Here is a 21,762-nt window from a genome sequence, read left to right on the forward strand (position 1 = left end):
AATCATATAGGGGAAGCTAGGGATGTACAATATGTCACAAACATGAAGCATAATGCATCACTTACATCCCCACAGTTGCCCCAGCCAATCCCAGCAGCAAGGAGGTACCACGACTATCCAGTCCCCCAACAGAAGATGCCCCAAGTAATGACAGTAACTCTGGACTTCTGGATCTGCATGACCTACCTGTCCCATCAGGATCGACTGGTCAGTCGGCCACCCCAGCCCATTCCCAGTCTACCACAGAGCCTCCCCCCAGTATCCAACACCACAGCACTTACCCAATGTCCCCACACCTCTTTCCCCAGGACACGTCAATCAGCAGTGTGCCCACCTGTAAAGGGACCCCAGTCCACACCTCGCCGCCAAGACAATCAGGGTTCTGGGGTCAGTGGCAGTGGGCACACCGTTCATGGGACACAGGCACAGGGGGACAGGGACACTGGGAGGACAGCTGTGCCCTGGGTGAGGACAGGCCTAGGGAACCGACTCTCCAGGAGGCACTCACTAATGTCCTGGGGGCTTACCAACATTCCCGGGACAAGATGGGCCAGATTCTGAACAACATGCAGGAGAACCAGCGGCTGCAGGAGGTACACCATCAGGAGATCAGGAACGATTTGCAGGCCCTCAACATCACCATGGTTTCAATAGCAGGGTGCTGGCTGATAAGGCCAACATCATGAGGGAATATACAGCACACCAGTGGGCCCCTTTCACTAGCCAGACAACTGAACAACCCCTCACATCTGCTGCAGCTAGTGGACAGGAGGACCTGCCACAGGACCCACAGGCCACCAGCACCCCTACCCCTGCAGAAGGCAAACCACCCACAAACATTCCCTGTGACCCAGACAGATCCCTGAGACACTTGCCAGGACCAAGACCACTGCCAGGAAATGAGGCCCTCCTGAATGTTCCCCTTGTGTTCCACTCTGTCACCTTGTCCACTTTAAACTGCCATCGCTCCCCCTTCCTATGGCCCCTTGGACATTGGACCTGTGCTACAAACAGACTGGACCAATACCCTGGACTTTTCTCTACCATCACCCCATTCCATTGTACCATTCCTTCTATATATTTCACCACAATAAACACCCTTGAACACAACTTGAGTGATAGTGCTCTATGTGATGAAAATGTGCGATTATGTTCACAGTTACATCTTGTGCAATTGACCTGAACTTTGTGATAGCACAGAAATAATGACCTGTAGCTGTCTGTAGTCATCACATCAGTACATAGTTGGAATAACACCAACATCTGCAAATTGAGAAGACATAGGTGACAGTCAGTTGAGATGCAAAGGAAGTGACTGCCATCATGCTACAGCCACACTGAAAACATAAATAATTAGAGGAATTGTCAGTTCCACTGTCTTACCTGTGTGTCATTGGATGTACTGCCATATTACTGATGTTCTATTGTCCACGTCCTCATCCTCTGCCTCCTCATCCTCACTGTCCCTCAGGGTCCACTTCTGCCACATGGGCATTTCCAATCTCCTCCTCATGCAGATAATGCACATGTCATCTGAGGGCCAGGTTGTGCAACATGCAGCAAACTACAACTATCTGTCAGACCTTCTCAGGGGAGTAGCACAAGGATCCACCTGTCAGATGGAGACATCTGAACCTGGCCTTCAGGGGGCCAAAGGTACGTTCTATGATTCGCCTGTGTGCATCATTGTACTGATTCTCAGCCCCTGTCCTGGTATTCCTCATAGGGGTTAGGAGCGCCAACAGGTTTGGGTAGCCAGAGTCACCTGCAAGAATTGAGAGACAAATATCAGCCTTAAACAATGGTATGAGGGATTATTCCGGAAGGCGCACACTGACATATCTTGGGTGGGGACTCAGGCTCCCCTATCAGTCACACCCTGTGCCTATGTAACTGTGCCATCACATCTGGGGTGCTGCTATTCCTTAGGACGAAGGCATCATGCACTGACCCAGGATACTTGGCAGTGATGTGGGAGATATACTGGTTAACCAGGCACACCATTTGCACATTGAGTGAGTGGAAACTCTTTCGATTCCTGAACACTTGTTCATTGTGCCGGGGGGACAAATGCAATATGTGTTCCGTCAATCACCACAATAATATTGGGAATATGTCCCATTGCATAGAATCTAGCCTCACAGTGGCCAAATCTTCCACTTGGGGGAAGGCGATGCATCTGTACATGTGTTTGAGCAAGGCAGACAAAACTCTTGCCAGCACGACTGAGAACATTGGCTGTGACATTTCTGCTGCCAAGCCCACTGTCACTTGAAAAGAACCAGTTGCCAGGAAATGGAGCACTGATAGAACTTGCACAAGAGGGGGGATCCCAGTGGGATAACAGATAGCTGATAGCAGATCAGGCTCCAATTGAGTACACAGCTCTGTGATTGTGGCCCTGTCCAGTCTATAGGTCAGTATTATATGCCTCTCCTCCAGTGTAGCCACGTCCACAAGGGGTCTGTACACGGGGTCTTGCCTCCTCCTCCTATTCCTCTGCAGTGGTAGGTACCTAAGGGACACAAGAGTGTGAAGGGTGTCACAAACTGAACAATGGAACCACCACCCCAGTGCTACTGGGCATGTATGTAATTGGACTATGTAAATGGCAATGTATGTACAATTCACAGCAATGAGGCAGTTTCAGATTTCTGACTGTTGTCTACCACAATGAAAAGGCAACCGCCTGTCCTGTAAGTATGGACAGGTGAAAGTGATGTAACTCCGCCGGCATAGGGCTTCATGATGGAAGGCGGTCTTGCACCGCTGTGCTATTCCTCATTGGCTTACATGGAGCTCCATTAGGGACAGCATCCAATGGGGATCCCCGGCGGCGGTGACTGTGTACACTGATGCAGACATGACTGCCATTTTCTATCTATAACCTCACTTGATTCCTGACATTCCACAGGACAACACCTACACTGCATGTAGTGCTGTGACCTGTGTCCGGATCCTACCATGTCCTGTCAGGACTCCAGAGACGCGCGGACTCAAACACATCCCTTCAGCAGCAGTCCCTGTGGCGCTGCATGCTCTGCGCTCCTGCCACACCTTAAGGGCGTCCCCATTACGTTCCCTCCATTGATGCAGGCCGCCCTCCTCCTACTCCCCCTGTGTCAAAGCCCATCTGCCTGAGAGGAGTAGACGATGATGGCTGCTATGCCCTCATCGATAATCACCACTTGGAACTACATTTCCCAGCTTCCCTGGGTGGCGGCCATCTTGGGGTGTGGCCAGTCTATAAATACCAGCCACACCCTGCAACCGGCGCTTACTATTCTGAGTTCTCAGAAGTTTCCAGCGCCGCGTGTCTCCTCCTACCTCCCCTTCAGATCTTGACATGAGCCTCTTCCAGCGAGTGGCCGGACTCACACGCGGTAAGATCTTTCCGATAGGGCTTTCCCCGCCGGCTCCTGAACTCCGCGATCAGAGTGGATACTTTGTTACCGCTCCAGACTTCAGAGCATTCCTAAACAACAGCTGCAGTTAATGTCTCTGCCATCTGCTCCCAGTGTGAACCTTTCCTTCATTACGGCATGTGACCGCTCTATTGTTAATAACGTTTGTGATATTACTTTGACTAATGCTGGTTACAGTGTATCGTAGATATTTCACCAACTGCCGAAATCTGCATTGACACATTCTATGTGAGATGCTGTGTTGCAAGAAATTTTCGTGTGTGGCTTTTGATGTACGAGTGTTGTTCTTAAACGCGATCAGTCTAAAGAAGGACTTTTGGTGTTGAGTGAGTTTCTGATTTTCAGGTGCGCAAGAGGCGTCAAGGAAGTATTGTGTTTAGTTATTGTGAGCTCCTGGCATATGCTCTCTTGAGGACTTGCAGTTCTGGGGAAACTTTGCGGCTTTGATTTTTGAGCACATTCAACTGAAGTTAAGTTGTTCTGGAGACTTTCGCTGTTGTCGCAATTTCATGAATCATATCTAAAGAGTTTGTTCATTGCATATTCAGACTTGTCATACCAAAGGAACAGAGGTGTTGTGCCATTGAAAGAGAAGCATATGCTGTGGTCTGGGCACTGATGAAGCTGAGACCAGACCTGTTTGGGACTCATTCCGGGTTCTGACAGACCACAGGCCCCTCAAATGGCTCATGCAGATGAGGGGTGAAAATCCTAAACTCTTGAGGTGGTCCATTTCCCTACAGGGGATGGGCTTTACGGTGGAACATCGCCCGGGGACTAACTAAATTCTGATGATCTCTCCAGATTCTTCTACCATAACGATGAGAACTCTCAAGGGTTTGGGATGTTCACCCCACTTTCAGCTGGGGGGACACATGTTAGACCTGACAGCCTTAGGTTGGTCATCCCCCAACTTTTTGCCTACCTCCTTCCACTTTTCTGACAGTGTTTTTGCTGGTTTTAGGACTCTATGCACCTTACCACTGATAATCAGTGCTAAAGTCCATATGCTCTCTCCCTTAAACATGGTAACATTGGTTCATTCTCATTTGGCATATTTGATTTACTTGCAAGCTCCTAGTAAGGTGCACTACATGTGCCCAGGTCCTGTAAATTAAATAAAACTAGTGGGCCTGCAGCACTGATTGAACCATCCACATAAGTAGCCCTTTAACCATGCCTCAGGCCTGCCATTGCAAGGCCTGTGTGTGCAGTTTCACTGGCACTTCGACTTGGCTTTTAAAATTACTTGCCAAGCCTTAAACACCCCTTTTTCTACATATGTCACCACTAGGTTAGGCCCTAGGTAAGCCATAGGTCAAGGTGCTATGTAGGGAAAAGGCAGGACATGAACCTGTGTAGTTTATATGTCCTGGTAGTGTAAAACTCCTAAATTTGTTTTACACTGCTGTGAGGCCTCCTCCTTTCATAGGCTAGCATTACGACTGCTCTCATATCCTGTTTGAGTGGTAGATTCTGATCAGAAATGATAACCAGGTCATATTTAGTATGGCCAGAATGGTAATAGAAAATCCTGCTTATTGGTGAGGTTGGATTTTACATTACTATTTTAGAAATGCCACTTTTAGAAAGGACAAACACAGGACACTCAGTCACACCTGCACTCATCTGCATACTGAATGGGTCTTCATGGGCTGGAAGGGTGGAGGGCTTGACACTTACATTTCAAAGGCTAGTGGCCTGCCCTCACACAATGGACTGCCAAACCCTCTACTGGGACCCAGGGAGACAGAACTGTACTGAAAGGGGAACTTGTGCACTTCAAAACCACTCTTTGAAGTCTCCCCCACTTCAAAGGCATTTTTGGGTACATAAACTGGATATCTGACCCCACCAACTCAGACACTTCTGGACCTGAACCTGCAACCTGTCAAGAGGAACTGCCTGACTGCCCAAAGGACTTATCTGGACTGCTTTGCTGCGAAGAACTGTGGTTCTGCTGTTGCCCTGCTTCCCTGCTGACCTCTGACTTTGCGGAGAAGTGCCCTCCAAGGGCTTGGATCGAGCTTGCCTCCTGTTTTCCAAAGTCTCAGGGCCAAAAAGACTTCGGCGGTCATTCTGACCCTGGCGGTCAAAGACCGCCAGGGCGGAGGACCGCGGGAGCACCGCCGACAGGCCGGCGGTGCTCCAATGGGGATTCCGACCGCGGCGGTAAAGCCGCGGTCGGACCGGCACCACTGGCGGGCTCCCGCCAGTGTACCGCCGCCCCATTGAATCCTCCACGGCGGCGCAGCTTGCTGCACCGCCGCGGGGATTCCGACCCCCCCCTACCGCCATCCAGATCCCGGCGGTCCGACCGCCGGGATCCGGATGGCGGTAGGGGGGGTCGCGGGGCCCCTGGGGGCCCCTGCAGTGCCCATGCCACTGGCATGGGCATTGCAGGGGCCCCCGTAAGAGGGCCCCTACATGTATTTCACTGTCTGCTGTGAGCTGAAAATAGACACCCCTCCTTCCCTGCGATGAGAAATCGCCACACAGCCGAACTAGAACGACGCAGCCAGACTTTCCGAGTGGAAATTCGACAAAGTGCCTGCCTTGAGACAGAAAATTTGCCCCACTGCCCAACTAGATTGACATACAACTGAACCAGAATGACAGGGCCAATTCTTCAAGTGGAAAATGTATGCAGTGCCTGCCGTGCGACAGAAAAATTTACGGATTGCACTACCAGATCGATGCAGTGCCTGTGACTTCTTCCAGCACTCCCAGGATATCCCTGCTTCATCCCTGTGCATCAAAAAGATCCCCACATCGCAGTGAGGAACTAAGACTGTGCACTGAAAAATGATGCAAGCCCCTTGCAGCATGGAAAGAAATGACACATCGTCCGTGCCGAATTGGAAAATCCAACGCAAACCATATTTTTCCATGCATCTCCTCTGCGGTCTCCTGCAGGGTATTTTTTATGCAAACCAGCTACTTTGTGTAATCAAGATATAACTGTTGATTTATAAGATTTAAGATTCTTTTTAAACTTGCAAAAGTGATATTTCAACTTGTGCTCATTGAATCTTTATCGTTTTGACCTTATTTTCACCAGTATTATCTATTTTTCAAATCATGTGTTACTCTATGATTTATTGCACTAATACTTTACACATTGCCTTCTAAATTAAGCCTAACTGCTCAGTGCCAAGCTACCAGAGGGTGGGCACAGGATAACTTGGATTGTGTGTGACTTACCTTGACTAGGATTGTGGTCCCTACTTGGACAAGGGTGTATACCACTGCCAACTAGAAACCCCATTTCTAACATGGACTGTGCCCCAAAACATATTGCCATATGGGCCTAACAATGTGCAAAATGGTGTCTGAGTATTAGGACCTACATGACAGGACAAGACAAGTACTTCTCACTTAAAAAAACAACATTTTCTGAGTTGTGACGCATGTTTCGGAGGCATAAAATGCATTCGGGGCTTCTAAAATGGTGACTACCTGACCCAATCCATTGGACATTAGGAATTGCCAGCGGCTGCCGGCAGAAGTCATCATGGTGGTAGGAAGTTGCAAAAGCGATGGACACAGCCATAGGCTAACGTTGTTGCCAGTGATGGTCGCAGGCCAATGGCTGTGTACGCTGACGGTAACCGCCACATACATGGCAGACATGAGCGGCATATTCTGCAAAATCCCTCACTTTGCTGATGGCACTGCTGGAAGCAAGACCTACACTACCTGAGCTGCTTTGTACCACCTCTGGGAGCAATCATGTCATATCCAGCAGGGGATAGGGCCCCTGCGTTCACCCCAGAGGAGCTAGGGAGGCTAGTCACATTAGTCATACCCCTGTATGGACACCTGACAGCTTTATTGTGCACCAGAGGAGCAGGTAAGTTCCTCATGTCCACAATTTGTTTTTCTGCACTTCATCATATAATCCCTCCTCATAGGCTAGATTGTGCCCATGTGTGCCAAAATGTAAAGTCAAGGCCATGGAGGTGCAGTCGGTGTGGCATCAATGGGAGAGTTAATGTGTACGTATTAGTGTTCAGTGCCAGATGTTGAGTCCCAATACATATATATGTGTGTTTTGAGTGTGCCCTGATCTACCTTATGTTGGATGCGCAAAACTAGGTAAGGTGACATCACAGCCATCCCCATACATCCCTTACCACGTGGATGTTGTCAATGTGAGACAACATGTATTTGCATGACAGCATGAGCTGAGTATGCATGTTTTATGTGGGAGGTGTGTGTAAAGTGAGCTATGTGCATATCGTCACTAGGATTTCAAACCACATCTGGCCTTGCTAAACTGTTGTTTTGAAGGAATATCCTGACTCACTCTGCCCTTCAGTTTGCCACATACACAACACATGCCAAATTGCTATTGGCTAAATGATTTAATGTCATATGCATGGACGTGATGGGTATGGAGTTTCATGTAGGTTCTCTCCGCTAAGCCTGCAGAGACCAGGGACTGTCAAATGTATCTCCCAGTTTGGGTCCAAGTCTAGGCTAGTGTTGAGTCACTTTTGCTGTGGAACCGTGGCATTGTGCCCACTCCCTGTAACCCAGTTGATCCTGTTATGTGGCCAAATCTAAACTCTGTGCTAATTTGCAGCTTATTGAGTCTCTTTCACTGTTGAGTATGAAAATGGTTTTAGGGGAGAGTTAATGATCTGTGACCAATCTGCAATTGGCATCATTGTCAGTGTGTGTATCTGTCCCCTGACAGGTCCCTTACTCACAAAGCCCAGTGCCACCTTTACACAGGTTAAATTAGTCATGTGCAGGCTTATTTCGTGAATGATAGTCCCACAGTGCAGACAGTGTGTTGATTCCTGAGAAGCTCTGATATGTGATTCAGTAGCTTGGTCACATGGCAGTAAATGGACAATGCAAGCCTTTCTTTGTTGGGTGCCATCCCTGTAGGATGCACACATATGTCCAAAAGCATGTTCTGTGGCACAAGTACATGGCACAGTCCACACATGGATAATGTAGACACTTTCTGTACCCACCATGACAGTCCCCTCATTGTTACTCATGTGTAATGTTTGAGTTTGCACTCTGGCAGTAGCCTGTAGGAACTGTATGCAGAGAATCATTCTCACAGAGTGTGAGTGTTTTAATGCATTCATGCCTAAGGAGTGTATCTTTCAGAAGTCACAGAAGTGTGATGTGTTCCATAGTTCCTCAGATCTGAGTCAGATTGTTATGTTATGTTATAAAATTCATAAAGCGCATGGCTACCCTAGGGCCTCCCAGTGCTGACGGACCGCAACCTGAACTAGGCAGAGGGGACAGCCAATTCTAAAACAGCCAGGTTTTAAGTGCCTTACGAAAGTTATATTCATGGCTTATAAGCCGAAGACTGGGAGGAAGGGAGTCCCACAGCTTGGCTCCCAAATATGCCATTATGGCACCACCCCATCTAGCTTTTTTAACTCTAGGTAGGGTGGCCAAAGCTGCTGAGGCCGACCTGAGGTCTCTGTTAGGCTTATATAAGGAAGCAAGGTCCATTAGTAGCGGAGGACCTCTGTTGTAAAGGGACCTGTGAATTCAGCACAAAGCCTTAAATTTTATGCGCTGTTTCACAGGCAACCAGTGTAACGAAACTAATGCTGATTTAACAAAGGTACATCTGGGGATGTCCAGTAGAAGGCGGGCTGCCGCATTTTGTACCAACTGCAGTTTCTTTTTCATATATGTAGGAGAGCCAAGAAATAAACCATTGCCTTACGAAGGTTATATTCATGGCTTATAAGCCGAAGACTGGGAGGAAGGGAGTTCCACAGCTTGGCTTCCAAATATGCCATTATGGCACCACCCCATCTAGCTTTTTTAACTCTAGGTAGGGTTGCCAAAGCTGCTGAGGCCAACCTGAGGTCTCTGTTAGGCTTATATAAGGAAGCAAGGTTCATTAGTAGCGGAGGACCTCTGTTGTAAAGAGACCTGTGAATACAGCACAAAGCCTAAAATTTTATGCGCTGTTTCACAGGCAACCAGTGTAACGAAACTAATGCTGATTTAATAAAGGTACGTCTGGGGATATCCAGTAGAAGGCGGGCTGCCGCATTTTGTACCAACTGCAGTTTCTTTTTCATATATGTAGGAGAGCCAAGAAATAAACCATTGCCGTAATCAAGTCTGGAGAGAATGATTGCCTGAATGATGTCTTTTTGCCAGGGATGGAAAAATTGTTTTTAGCAAAGATTGCTAGAGCATGTCCCACTAGATGTCAGTTGACGTACCTAGTCAGTTGAGGGCCTGACCAGGGTGGTGGGTTGGTCTGTAGATTTGAAAGTGTTTTTAGTCATGTCCCTGTACTCAATGGCTAGTATGTGCCACACTTGGGTAGTATGGACAAAAGAACGTTCTTAGCTTTGTATGCTGACATGTATATGACTCAGGCATTTTGGTTTGGACTTGTGGACATAATTAATTATCTTGTCTTTTGCATCCATGTCGGTCAACGCTCATCATTAGAAAGGGATATGGAGAGCCATCCCACAGAAGGTGCCGGCCTTGGGGGTCCACAGCTGGTGGAGTGCCCACTGTAGCTAGAGGTGAGAGGAACTGAGACGATGGGCCCAGAAGATTGCAGAGGCCCATATGGGGCTTCACACCCAAAGTGGGTGGGGTGCTCATCGGACAATGACCCCCCTAATGGCCTTCATTCTGGCAGTGGCCTACCTGGAGCTTGGTGGATGCTTGAGGGCAGCACAGCAGCCACAAGGGGGTGAGTACACATCAAATACCTGCCTGTTTATTGCCAGGTGATTGAGTGAGTTATTGACTGCTCCCCCAGAAAATTAGGGATGAGCCATGTGGCTCACAGTAGATGGGAGATTGTTTGTGTCGACGTGTCATGTGTATCAAATTGGTGTGCCTTACCTTTTGAACCTGGGACCTAGTACAAAACTGGGGGAATCCTCAAACCACTTGTTCTGCAGGGACCACAAATGGCTGTGTACAGTGATCTTTCATATACTGTTTGTTGTTGTAGTGGGTGTAATTTCTAACCTACAGATCAATACCCTTAAATGTTACAGGCCAAAGGTCAGTAGGTTATGGATCACTGTCCTCTGACATGTGTCTGGGTATATGTATATATTGACATCTGCCACCCAGAAGCTAATTATCTTCAGTATGTGATGAGTGCTGGTGCCTCACTGCAGTCTGTGATGTGTAGGTGTCCATCATACATGTGACGTGGCTTATGTGTCTAATTGTTTGCAGATGTAGCAATCTACTTTTACTTTGTAAGTGGGGAATGTACATTGACATGAATTATGTCCCATGACTGATGCCAACATTCCTTCCTTGTGCCTACATGTCAGCTTGTGTTCTTTTCTCTTTGAGAAACATTCTTAATCTGCAATTTTATGCATGTTCTACCCATGTTGATGGGATGATGGCTTTATTCCTTCACATTTATGTGCATGGAAAAGTGTTTGAGGAATAGTACAGTTACAATGATGGCACATTTCATGTTGTGCCACAGACAGGAGTGTGTCACCATTGTTCATTGTCTGACAGGTACCTTTGTGCATCATAATATGTCATTTGGCATGTAGAACTGCAGTAGCATCGAGGGTCATGGCACTAAGCCCAGACTGTAGAACCACTCTTTGTTTATCTATGTCCTTGCTGTGGATTCATGTGGAAAAGTGCACGGCGCATATGAAATGGTTGAGAATTGTGCCCTGGCTGTTGGCATGCATCATGGAGTGACTTGCAGTGATGTTGACATCACATGTGTTTGGGTAGAGGCATTCATCTACAGACAGACATCAGGGTTGGCATGCCAAAGATGTGGATAGTGATTCTGCTTCTCATTGGACAATAAGTTGAGATCCTTCTATTAGTAACTGGAAGTTCTGTGTTTCTCCAACATACAATGGACAGATGGTTACTACAGAAACCATTCAGATAATGTCATTGCAATGGGTGTCAGACATTACTGGTGACTAATCTTGAGATTGTGATTCATTGTTTTGTGTATTCTGGAAACATCTCTCCCTGACATATTGAACCTGACGTCAAAAGTGTTCCTTTCAGTGGCACATGTTAGGCCTATCTGAGTTTCATGGATACTACCTCCTTGACTCTATTAGGACAGGTGTCACTTGTTCAAGTGTATATTGTTGAAATGTTTACAGTATGACATGGGCATTTCTATGTCACCCACTCCGGGATATTGCACATTTGTAATCAACATAGCAGGATTTCATGGTCTCATTTCTGCTTGTTGGTACATTATGTATGTGCCAAATAGATGTGTGCATAACCTTGTGTGTGAAATGTGGGAATGGACTTTACAGTGGGATACAATTATTTGCCAAAATTTAACTTAGGTCTGCTACATGTGGCAAAGCTTTAAGGATGGAGACGTCTCCTAGTTGTTGTATGGTTATTGTGGTTGCATGACTTCAGCCATGCAATTGTAGTTGTCTGAGATCCTGATTTTCCTGTGGGCAACCTTAGTAAATCCAAATGGCATGCATGCATATGTTTTGACACATGTACGTGCCACTTAGGTGTAAGTTTTTGCTGGGGCCTGCTAGACATGTTGGTATTGTATGCCAATCAGAGTTGTGATTGAAGTGTTTTAATGGACATGTTATGACCCTATTTCTCTTTGCTTTTGCAGCATCAGAACGGGCAAGTGAAGGAGATGGGGCAATAGGGAAAGCATCTGGCCACAGGACCTCAGGTCAAGACACCACTGACACAGTGGGACCCAGTGGCCCAGAGCACGAGGGGAGTTCCACAGGGGTGTACCGGGACATCGTCATCATCATCATCGGATTCCTCCCTGGTGTTGACGGACCCATCCGGGACTCCCCCAGTACCATCCTTGTCCGCAACTGCTGTTTTATCACCGCCCTCCCTCTTGCACCCCACCTACTTGCCATTGCCCACTCACCCAAAAGGGTGGGTGGCTCCTTTGCCGCAGCCACCTCTGCCCCAGCCGCTGTTACCCCTGCTGCCCTCAGATAGGAGTCTATTGACCTCCTGAGAAGCATCTCTGTGTGTCAGACAGTCATTGTGAATGCCATCCAGGGATTGGCATGTCAGCTCCAATAGACTAATGCATTCCTGGAAGGCATTCATTGTGCAGTAGCTGGCTTACAGAGATCTTTTCAGGCTCTGACCTCCACAATGATGGCAGCCAGACAGCCCCATCTTCCTTCACCTCTCCAACTCTCTTTTCCCAGTCCAAATCCCCCCTTCACCTACCTGCCCAATGCACACAAACAGATGTGCAGACATCCACGTCAACAGACAAAGTGAGTGCACCCAAACACAAGCACCACAAGACACACAACCATGCACACAAACAATATCTACCCACAGATACCGCAACACTCACAACTTCCCCTGACACCCCTACCACCCTCAGCATCACACACACGACATCAAGCATACCTACAGATGCCACTACAACAGTCACTGACACAGCCACCACACGCATCCTACCCACAGACACCACCCCAGCAGACCCGCAGACATCCACCACAAGCACCACACCTGCAGACACTATACCTAAGACACACATACATCCACTACATCCAACATACCTGCAGTCACCACCCCAACAGATACCCACCCACCACGGCATCGCCCAGCACCTTCACCCCCCTAAGCCCAAGACACATAAACACCCTCACTCACCCACCAACAGACAATCACCACACACAAGCATACCTCCATAAGCATACACCACATCTACACCTACACATCACATCAGACAACCACTCTCTTAACCTCCACATCCTGACCCCCTTCTGATGATGGTCCCGAGGTGTCCAAAACACTATTTTGTTTGACCCTGACCTTTGCCCTCTTTCCCCCTCCTTCCATTCCAGACTCAGAAGGTCCCCACCCAGCTCCCAGGCTGTCCCGTCTACATCCACCACCTCCCCTGCCCTCCTGCATACCTCTCCCTGAAGAAGAAGCCGACCCCTTCCAAGAAGCCCACCCCTCCCAAGCCCAAACCCCCATTCCAAAATCTGATCTACTCCCCCCACTCCCAGATAATCCCTGAGGTTTATGCCTGGCCCTTGACGCCCCTTCCTGTCGAGGTTACATTACAGTTAAGGGTCAAGTTTAGGCACATTATTGGACTGGCCAATGGCCTTTGGACATTCCTAGTTTTTATAGTTAAGAAACCCAAACAATTGTTTCTTTGGGTATACATTTGTCCTGCAATTCCATTTCCAGTTTTACATTGTTACTGAGTGACTTTGGTTGTATGCCTCCGTGTGTGTGTGTTTGATCCTGCTTGCTGCTTCTTGTGCTGTTGTTTGCAGTATGTGAGTTTGTGTGCAGTGCTGTTGTCCCCCCAAGAAAAATATATAAGTTGTATGTATAGGTATGTGTGTGTAAATGCAATGCTGGTGGTGTCAAGGCATTGTGTACTGTTTTGTATGGTAAGTATTTATTTTTGTGTTGTCCAACGTGGGCATGTTTGGTGTTAGACTTGTCCACCTGATATGGCTTATGTATACATGTGATGTGTCATCTTGAGTTTTGTTTGTGTAGACATGGAGTGTGTTAAATTGTGCTAGCTGTGTTTGCATTTGCCTGTGTCCATTTAGGTGTGTCCCCTTTGCAGCTCATTCCTGTAGAGGTATGTCCCATGCAATAGAAGTTGTATGATCTTTGTTTACTTGCCCTTCCCCATTGTGCGGATGTGCATGACATTTGGTTTAAGTATTGTTTGTCCCTGAGACCCATGTAGGGCCATTTTCTGTGAACAAGTTGTTTGGGGGCCTGTACAAAGTGTTATATGTCCCAGTGCAGTCTAATTCCCTGGGCAAACCAGATGGCCACATCCCAATTGCGTAGGTATAGTTGTCATGTTGTTCTTGGCCTATTTGTGTCTCTGTGTTTTGTGCATGCCATTATGCTTCCATTGTGCTGTGATGTGTGTGTCCATTGCAGAGTTGCTTACTGGTGTTGTTGTTTGTGTTCCATGGCACTTCAATACATATGTTTGTTGCAGGTGAGGACATCCTTGACCAGTGTCGAATGTGAATATGTATTTGAATGTAGAGGGCTGGCCCTCTATGTAGTGTGCAAAACTAGGCATACGGCGCAGGGGGTCCAGGCAACCACATATTGATTTCCAGAGATAAAAACTAGATCACCTAATGCTCTAATTTTTGAGGTAGCTAGGTCGAACAGTTAGGCCAATTTTGGAGAAGTGCAAAGCATTTGTTGTACTCACAGTATCAATCACGCAACCCACACATTCAAAGAAATAACTTGAGACCAATTTATAAAAATACTTCCAATTTTTATATAAATTTTAAGACCAAGATTATCAAAATTGGTTAAGTACTTTTTAAGATATGGATTTTTTACGTTTGAATAAATGCAGTCTTTCAGTGTGTAATTACGCATCATAGGAATCAACAGGAAGACAGATTTACAAATTCATATAAAATCACACCGTTGCTTCACCAAGTTCTGCTTTTGCTGGTTGGTCGAGATAGTCGGTGGGCACGCTGTGGCAGCTGGTGAAGTTCTGGCTGCTCACTGTTCCGGCGGGAGCCACAGTGGAAAGTCTCCTGAAGCTGGTGCAGGGCCACTGAGGGGGACCACTTGGAAAAGGGCTGCTCTTGCAAGTTTAAAGGTAGTGTCTTGGGGTCCCCTTGGAGTTTCGAGGTCGCAAGGGGTGAGGGATCCTTGGGGCACAGCTGGATCTTCGTTGCTGGGCACAGGGCGGCCAGGTGCAGAGCGAATCGGTGATCCATGGGCTGTGCACAAAGGAGCCCTTTGGATCTGAAGGTAGGTCTATTTGAAGGTCACTTACAGGACAATGAGAGCACTTTGGCTAGCGGTCTGGGGTGTTCCTGCAGTCCCTTGACTAGGGATTCCTCCAGGCCATTTTTCAGCTCTAGGTGAGCTGATTTTCCAGGTGTCTGACGTCAGCTGACCAGTACTCAGGGTATTAGCACAATTCTGCCACTGGAGGGCGCAGTGCCACTGAACTTGGCACACTTGCGGGATTTGTCCTTCTGGTTGTTGATGTGTTGTCGGGTCTGGCTGCAACTTCCAGTTTGGGAGATATTGTCCAGTCAGTGAAGTAACCCTCAGTGGGTTGTTGTTCTTGGATTGTTGGAGAGTGCTACCTGCACTATGGAGGGAGTTCTTGGATGATTGGTGAAGCCTGGAGGTCCTCTGGGTTTCTTGAGGTCAGTCCAGGGGCCAGCTTCTCCACAGCGGTTATTGTCAGGTCCTGGGTACAGAGGCAGGGTTTGGCACCTTTTCTTGATGCAGCAGGTCCACAGTTCTCTTGCTTTGGATCTTCTTTGTCCTGGTCATCTTTGTGTCTTTCAAATCTGATTTCTTGGTCTAGGGATGCCCAATAAATACTGAACTTTAGTGGGCGTTTTAGGGGGAACCTGGTAGTGCCCAATGGAACACTTACCTTTGGGTGGCTACTCCCACTATAGTGACCACTTCCTGTGGAAAGGGACACTTCCCTAATCCTAATTGGCTATTTTCCTTCCATTTAAGATGAAGGAAAATCTTAGCAGAAAATCTTAGCAGACAGTGAAAATCGCGACGGGTGCCACTGCACCCGTCGCACCCCTGCAACTCCGCCGGCTCCATTCGGAGCCGGCTTCCTCGTTGCAGGGGCTTTCCCGCTGGGCCGGCGGGCGGCCTTTTGGCGGTCGCCCGCCGGCCCAGCGGGAAAGTTGGAATGGCTGCCGCGGTCTTTTGACCGCGGGGCAGTCATTCGGTGGTAACCGCATGGCGGGCGGCGACCGCCGCGGTCAGAATGACCGCCTATGTTGCTTATCGATGATCAGCAGCAGCATGATGTTTGTGAATGGCTCCATGGTGGCATTGGACCTGTTAGGTTGCTTGCAGGTGAGTGTCTCTCTTTATAGTGTCTGTTTTCACCTTCTGTTATGTGGGGGTTGGACCGCCACAGTCACATTGGCGGTGTGCAACCTCGTAATGAGTCTGATGGAAACACAGGCTCCATCGGCCTGGTTGTGCTTCCTAGTGACCGTGGCGGGCTATGCTGCAGTCACATCCACCAGACCGATGAGGGTCAGACTGCCTCCATGGTGTTCTAGGGACCGCCAAACTCATAATGAGGCCCCATAGCTAGACTTTTACAACATATTTCTTCGTCCTCTTATCAGCCAGTCAGCCACTGTTGTCTTCATGGGAACAGAAACATTTTGTCGTCATCTCACTGACAATACCATAGTCTTCAGACAGCAATGTTTAAGTGAAATAATTGTATCAAATACTTTGTATACATGCGTGAGGGTCTTAACATTTACCTTCCCTGAGAAAACTACAATTTCATAAATAAGCTGTTACATAAATTCACTAAAGCACAACCTTTCTATCAACTCCCTATACTAAGGCCCTCATTCTGACCTTGGCGGTCTTTTCGCAAGACCGCCGAGTTACCGCCGCGGTGAAGACCGCCGACCGCGGCGGTATGCCGCTGTGCGCATTCTGACCGCTGGGAGCGTACCGCCGGAAAACCGCCAGCAGCCACACTGGCGGTCGGCGGGAAAGTGGAGACTGGTCAACCTCCACCGCCACGCCAGCAGAACACCGCCCACAGAATTACGACCCACATTTCTGTGTGGAGGTCTTCTGTTGGCGGTCTTCTGTTGGCGGTCACCTCCCCATGGCTCCTGTCACCTCCCGGAGGACCAACGCACAAGGTAAGTTGATCGTCCGTGAGGGGAGGGGGTGGGGGGGTGTTGTGTGATGTGTGCGTGCATGGGGGTGTGCGTGGGAGTGTGTAGAGGGGGTGTGTGAGTGCGTGCATGCGGGCGGGGAGTGCTGCTGTGCCTATGGGCAATGTGTGTAGTTCGGCGGGTGCGCATGTCGGCATGTATGTGTGCGGGTATGTGTCCCCGTTGTGTATGTGTGTGTGTAGGGGGTGTGTATATGTGCATGTAGGGGGTGTGTGCATGTCGGGGTGCGTGTATGTGCATGTCGGGGTGGGGGTGGGGAGGGGGTTCGTACCACCTCTGGGGGGTGGCAGGGGGGTGGAGGGTGTGGGGGGAGGACTCGGGGGGGCAGTGGGGGGTGGGGGAGACCCCTATCAGTGCCAGGGAAGGAATTCCCTGGCCCCGATAGTGCCTACCGCCATGGTTCGCATGGCGGTTCCCGACTGCCAGAAACCGCGGCGGTAAGCAGGGTCATGATACCGTTGGCGGTCTTGGGTCGACCGCCGGACCGGAGTGCGCAGACTCCAGCCCGTCGGTCATGACCGCCGTGGCTGTCGGAGTGGGGAAGTGGCGGTCGGTCGCGGCGGTGACCGCCGCGGTCAGAATGCCATTTTTAATACCGCCGGTCTGTTCGCGGTCCGACCGCCGTCTCTCCGCCGACCGCCAAGGTCAGAATGAGGGCCTAAGTCATTGCACGGTTACAAACATTTTGTAAAGTTAAGTTAAAACATTTTAATACAATATTGTATTCTATGAAAAATATGTCTATGGGTAGGTTCAAACTAAGTTCTTTTACGTTAAGTCATCGTTTTCACATCATGTTAGCTTGTTGAAAGTTAAACATTTCACAATCTTAACCGAGGTCATTTCTGCAAGAATATGCTGCTTCTGCAGTTGAAGCCTAATGCATGTATATGTGACAGCCTACTGTTTTACTTGAATTAAAAAGTATAGGATTTTCATCTAAGGCTACATGTTAATTCTACATGTTGTTGCATTAATTTTCAATATTTTGAAATACATCTGAAATGTCATGTTAAAAAGAGATATTGTTTTGCTTCATAGGCAGAATATTAAGTAAAAGAAGTCTAAAAGGAAGTGTTGTCATAAATTGTTCTGTGTGTTCCAAGCAGTAAGTCCAGGTATCCTCACTTCATTGGCTGCCTTAGATCATCATCATAAGGCAGGCAGTCCAAGGACCTCCAGCCTCACAGTGACAGTCAGACCGCTGCAACTGTGGCAGTCCAACAACAACATTACAGCCCTGGTGAGCGGACCCGCCAGGAGACCACTGTTCCCACCGGGAACATTGTTCTCATCTGGGAGACGATGGTCTAAGGGCCTCATTACGAGGTGTGGTGCTGACTGCTGCCAGTTCGGTGGTCCGACCGTCAAATTAAGAGTTTGGCAGTCAGACCTCTAAATGACTGCTGTTTCTACCGGGAACAATGTTCCCAATGGGCTGATGACAGTCCAGGTTGGAATCAGCCAGGACGACGCTGAAGTCAGCGCCGCCCTGCTGATTATGACCTGGTTCTCCACAAGCCTTTTCATGGTGGTTTCATTGCCATGAAAAGGCTGGTGGAGAACAGGTGCAGGGGACCACAGGGGGGCCCCTGCACATGGCACGGGCAGTGCATAGGTCCCCCTGCCTAGCACCCTCGCAATGCTCACTGTCTGCTGTCAATTATGAGCCCGCGATAATGCTGCTGCCACTTTCCAGCTGAACTTCTTCCCATCAGCTGAGTGAGAAAGTCGTAATGGGCCCAGCGGGGAGGTAGCCAGTATGGCGGCAACCTCCCCATCAGAAGTTCGTCAGATGAGTCATCCTGTCCGCTGAACTCATAATCAGGCCCTTAGTTGTACTCAGCCAGGGGGCGCTAAAACTCAGCACAACCTGGCTGATTACAACTCACCTTACCACCAGCCTTTTCATGGTCTGCCACAGAAAGGCTGGCAGTAAGGATGTTCTGGAGCCACAGGGGGGGGGCACCTGTACTGTCCATGCCCATGGCATGGGCACTGCAGGCCCCCCCCCTGCCCAGCAGCATTGGAATGCGCACTGTCTGCTATGCAGACCATGTGCTTTTAAGGATGCTGGGGTGCCGCGGTATTGGCAGGCCAATATCATAGCACTGTTCCTGTCGGCCAGCCCAGATGGAATGCTTATTACAATGTTCCATAAAACACAAAGAGAGAGTTATGGGAGTGATGCTATCCCACACAAACTCCCAAAAGAAATCTATATATCCATTAACCACTGAAGGTGTGGGATAGTTGAGGTTGAGGGTGGAATTAGACCACTGTTCCCTCAATTATCAGTACCGGTTAGGTAGGGGTTCGTGATAGAAGGAAAGAAATGTGTGACGAGTGTCTCTAAAAAACGGGTGGCTGTGTTAAATAAGTGGGGGGGCGTTCCTTTACGGACTAGGTGGTCTCACACACATAATAGTGTCTTGCTTCATCATTTGACCACCTAGCCCCACCCAAGTAAGATGATACTACTTGGGCGGACTCAACCTCTTTGTTAAAAGAACAAGAGGGAGTGCTGAAATTAATCTTACTGGATAAATATCAGGGATCCAGATAGGGTTAGAATAAAATGACCATACATGTCACCTATTTCAATTGATTAAACTTTAATGGAGGTGCATGTTGGTAAAGTTAAAACAGGGGGGAAAAAAAGGCTCACTAGAGATTAATGTCTCTTAGAGTCTAAAAAAATATATGTATGTATGACCAACATGTTTCTGCCCTCTCAATGTGCTAGAAAGTCAGGGGCATTCGTCCGGGTCTAGGATCCCAGAGCACTATTACTAAAGGATGTGCTCGCTAAGTGAATAAAGGGTCTAAAGGCCTACCTGAACAGGTGGTTCGTATTAGGGTAGGTCTGTAAGGTATGATAAATAGGCTGCAGGTTATAATAAGGTGAGAAAAGGGTTGCACACCACTGCACACAACACAGCAAAGTATGGTTGTAACACACACAATAAAAGTAAATAAAAACACTCAAAAACACATGCAGTGATGACTTACCCCGGAAATAGGGGCGATTAGCCTCTGGTCTGGGTAATGCCGGGGGTGGGGTTTTCCCTTGTAGTCACACTCTTGAGGGGAGAAAAAGGGGGATAGAGGAGGGGGGAGAGAAGGGAGGGCGGCAAGGAGAGAGAAAAGCAGGGATAATCAGGTCAAGGTAAGAGAGGAAAAAAAGAAAGAAAATGGGAAAAAAAATAGAAAGAAAGAAAGAAAGAAAGAAAGAAAGAAAGAAAGAAAGAAAGAAAGAAAGAAAGAAAGAAAGAAAGAAAGAAAGAGAAGAAAAAAAGAAAAAAGGGGGAAAAAAGAAAGACAGAAAAAAAGAAGAAGAGCCCAGCAGTAAAATAATGCTGGTGTTCAGTGAGGTTGCCACAGACCGGGATGAAGGAGAGATCCAAAGTGCAGGCGTGGCCTGAATCAAAAACTTACCACTCCAAAGGGAATACCCGGTGAGAGTACCTACATGCCGGTGCCCGACCGCTCTGATGTCGAGTAAAAAGTGGGCCCGGTATTTAAGGTAGCTGTGGTAGTGGAAACCGTAATGCATGCTGGGCCGGCAGTTTCCGGCGTACATAAAACGTATTATGGCAGTCCCGGAAGTCCGGGTATGTCAGGGAGAGCCATGCTCGACAGACGCGCTGTAATTGGGAGGCGCGTCTACGATGCCGGTGCAAAACAGGTGTGGTCGCTCCAACCACGTGCCAAGACTGGGACGTGGCGGGGCGCATAGATGTGACGTGCCGCGGGGTGCGTGGCGCGTCACAGGTTCCACGGGACTCTGGGAAACAGAGTCCCGTGGTGCGCATCAGCCATGTCCTGAGGCTAGGACATGGCGAGGCGCTAAAAGATGACGCGCCCCGTGATACGCGGCGGGTACTGAGGCTCCCCGGAACCATGGGAGATAGAGTCCCGTGGGAGCCAGAACTTAATGGCGCGCCGCAAGTTTGCGGCGCGTCAGTGAAAAACTGTTAGAAAAAACGGGGAAAAAAAGGGGTTAGAGAAAAAGGGGAAAAAAAGCAAGGAAGGAAAAAGATACCCAGGAAAGTGGAAAGAAAGGAAGGAAAATGATACCCAGAAAAGTGGAAAGAAGAGAAAAGGGAGAAAAGGGGAAAAAAGGAAAAACGGAGGCATGGGAGGAGGAGAGGAATAAAGAAGGAAGGGAGGGGAAAAAAACAGGGCCAGAAGTTAGAGGGAGGTGGACAGGGAGGAAACAAAAGGAAGGGGGCTTTAGAAGGGGGGGGAAACAAGAGGAGGTGGGGTGGTGAAAAAAAGGGGGGTAAGGGGAGGAGGGAATGAAGGAAAAGGAAGAAAAGAGCAAGAGAATATAAAAGTAAGTAGACAATAGAACGATGGCTATTGGGACTCAAAAAAAAGGGGGGGCGCGCACACAGAGGGTGTCTGCTCAGCAAAGGGAATTACACAAGGAGGACTTAGTAGTGTAAGAGATGATGTTCACACTAAAAGATATGAAAAATATATATATATGTGTATATATAAACTGATAAAATTTGGAAAGAATGGTATGATATGGCCATTAGCCCAAGGCGGACCACTGGATATTATCATTCAGTCCAGACGTGTTGGTATGCAATCTCCATACCCATCTTTGTTCG

The sequence above is a fragment of the Pleurodeles waltl genome, chromosome 5, assembly GCF_031143425.1.
Source record: "Pleurodeles waltl isolate 20211129_DDA chromosome 5, aPleWal1.hap1.20221129, whole genome shotgun sequence".
Lineage (NCBI taxonomy): Eukaryota > Metazoa > Chordata > Amphibia > Caudata > Salamandridae > Pleurodeles > Pleurodeles waltl.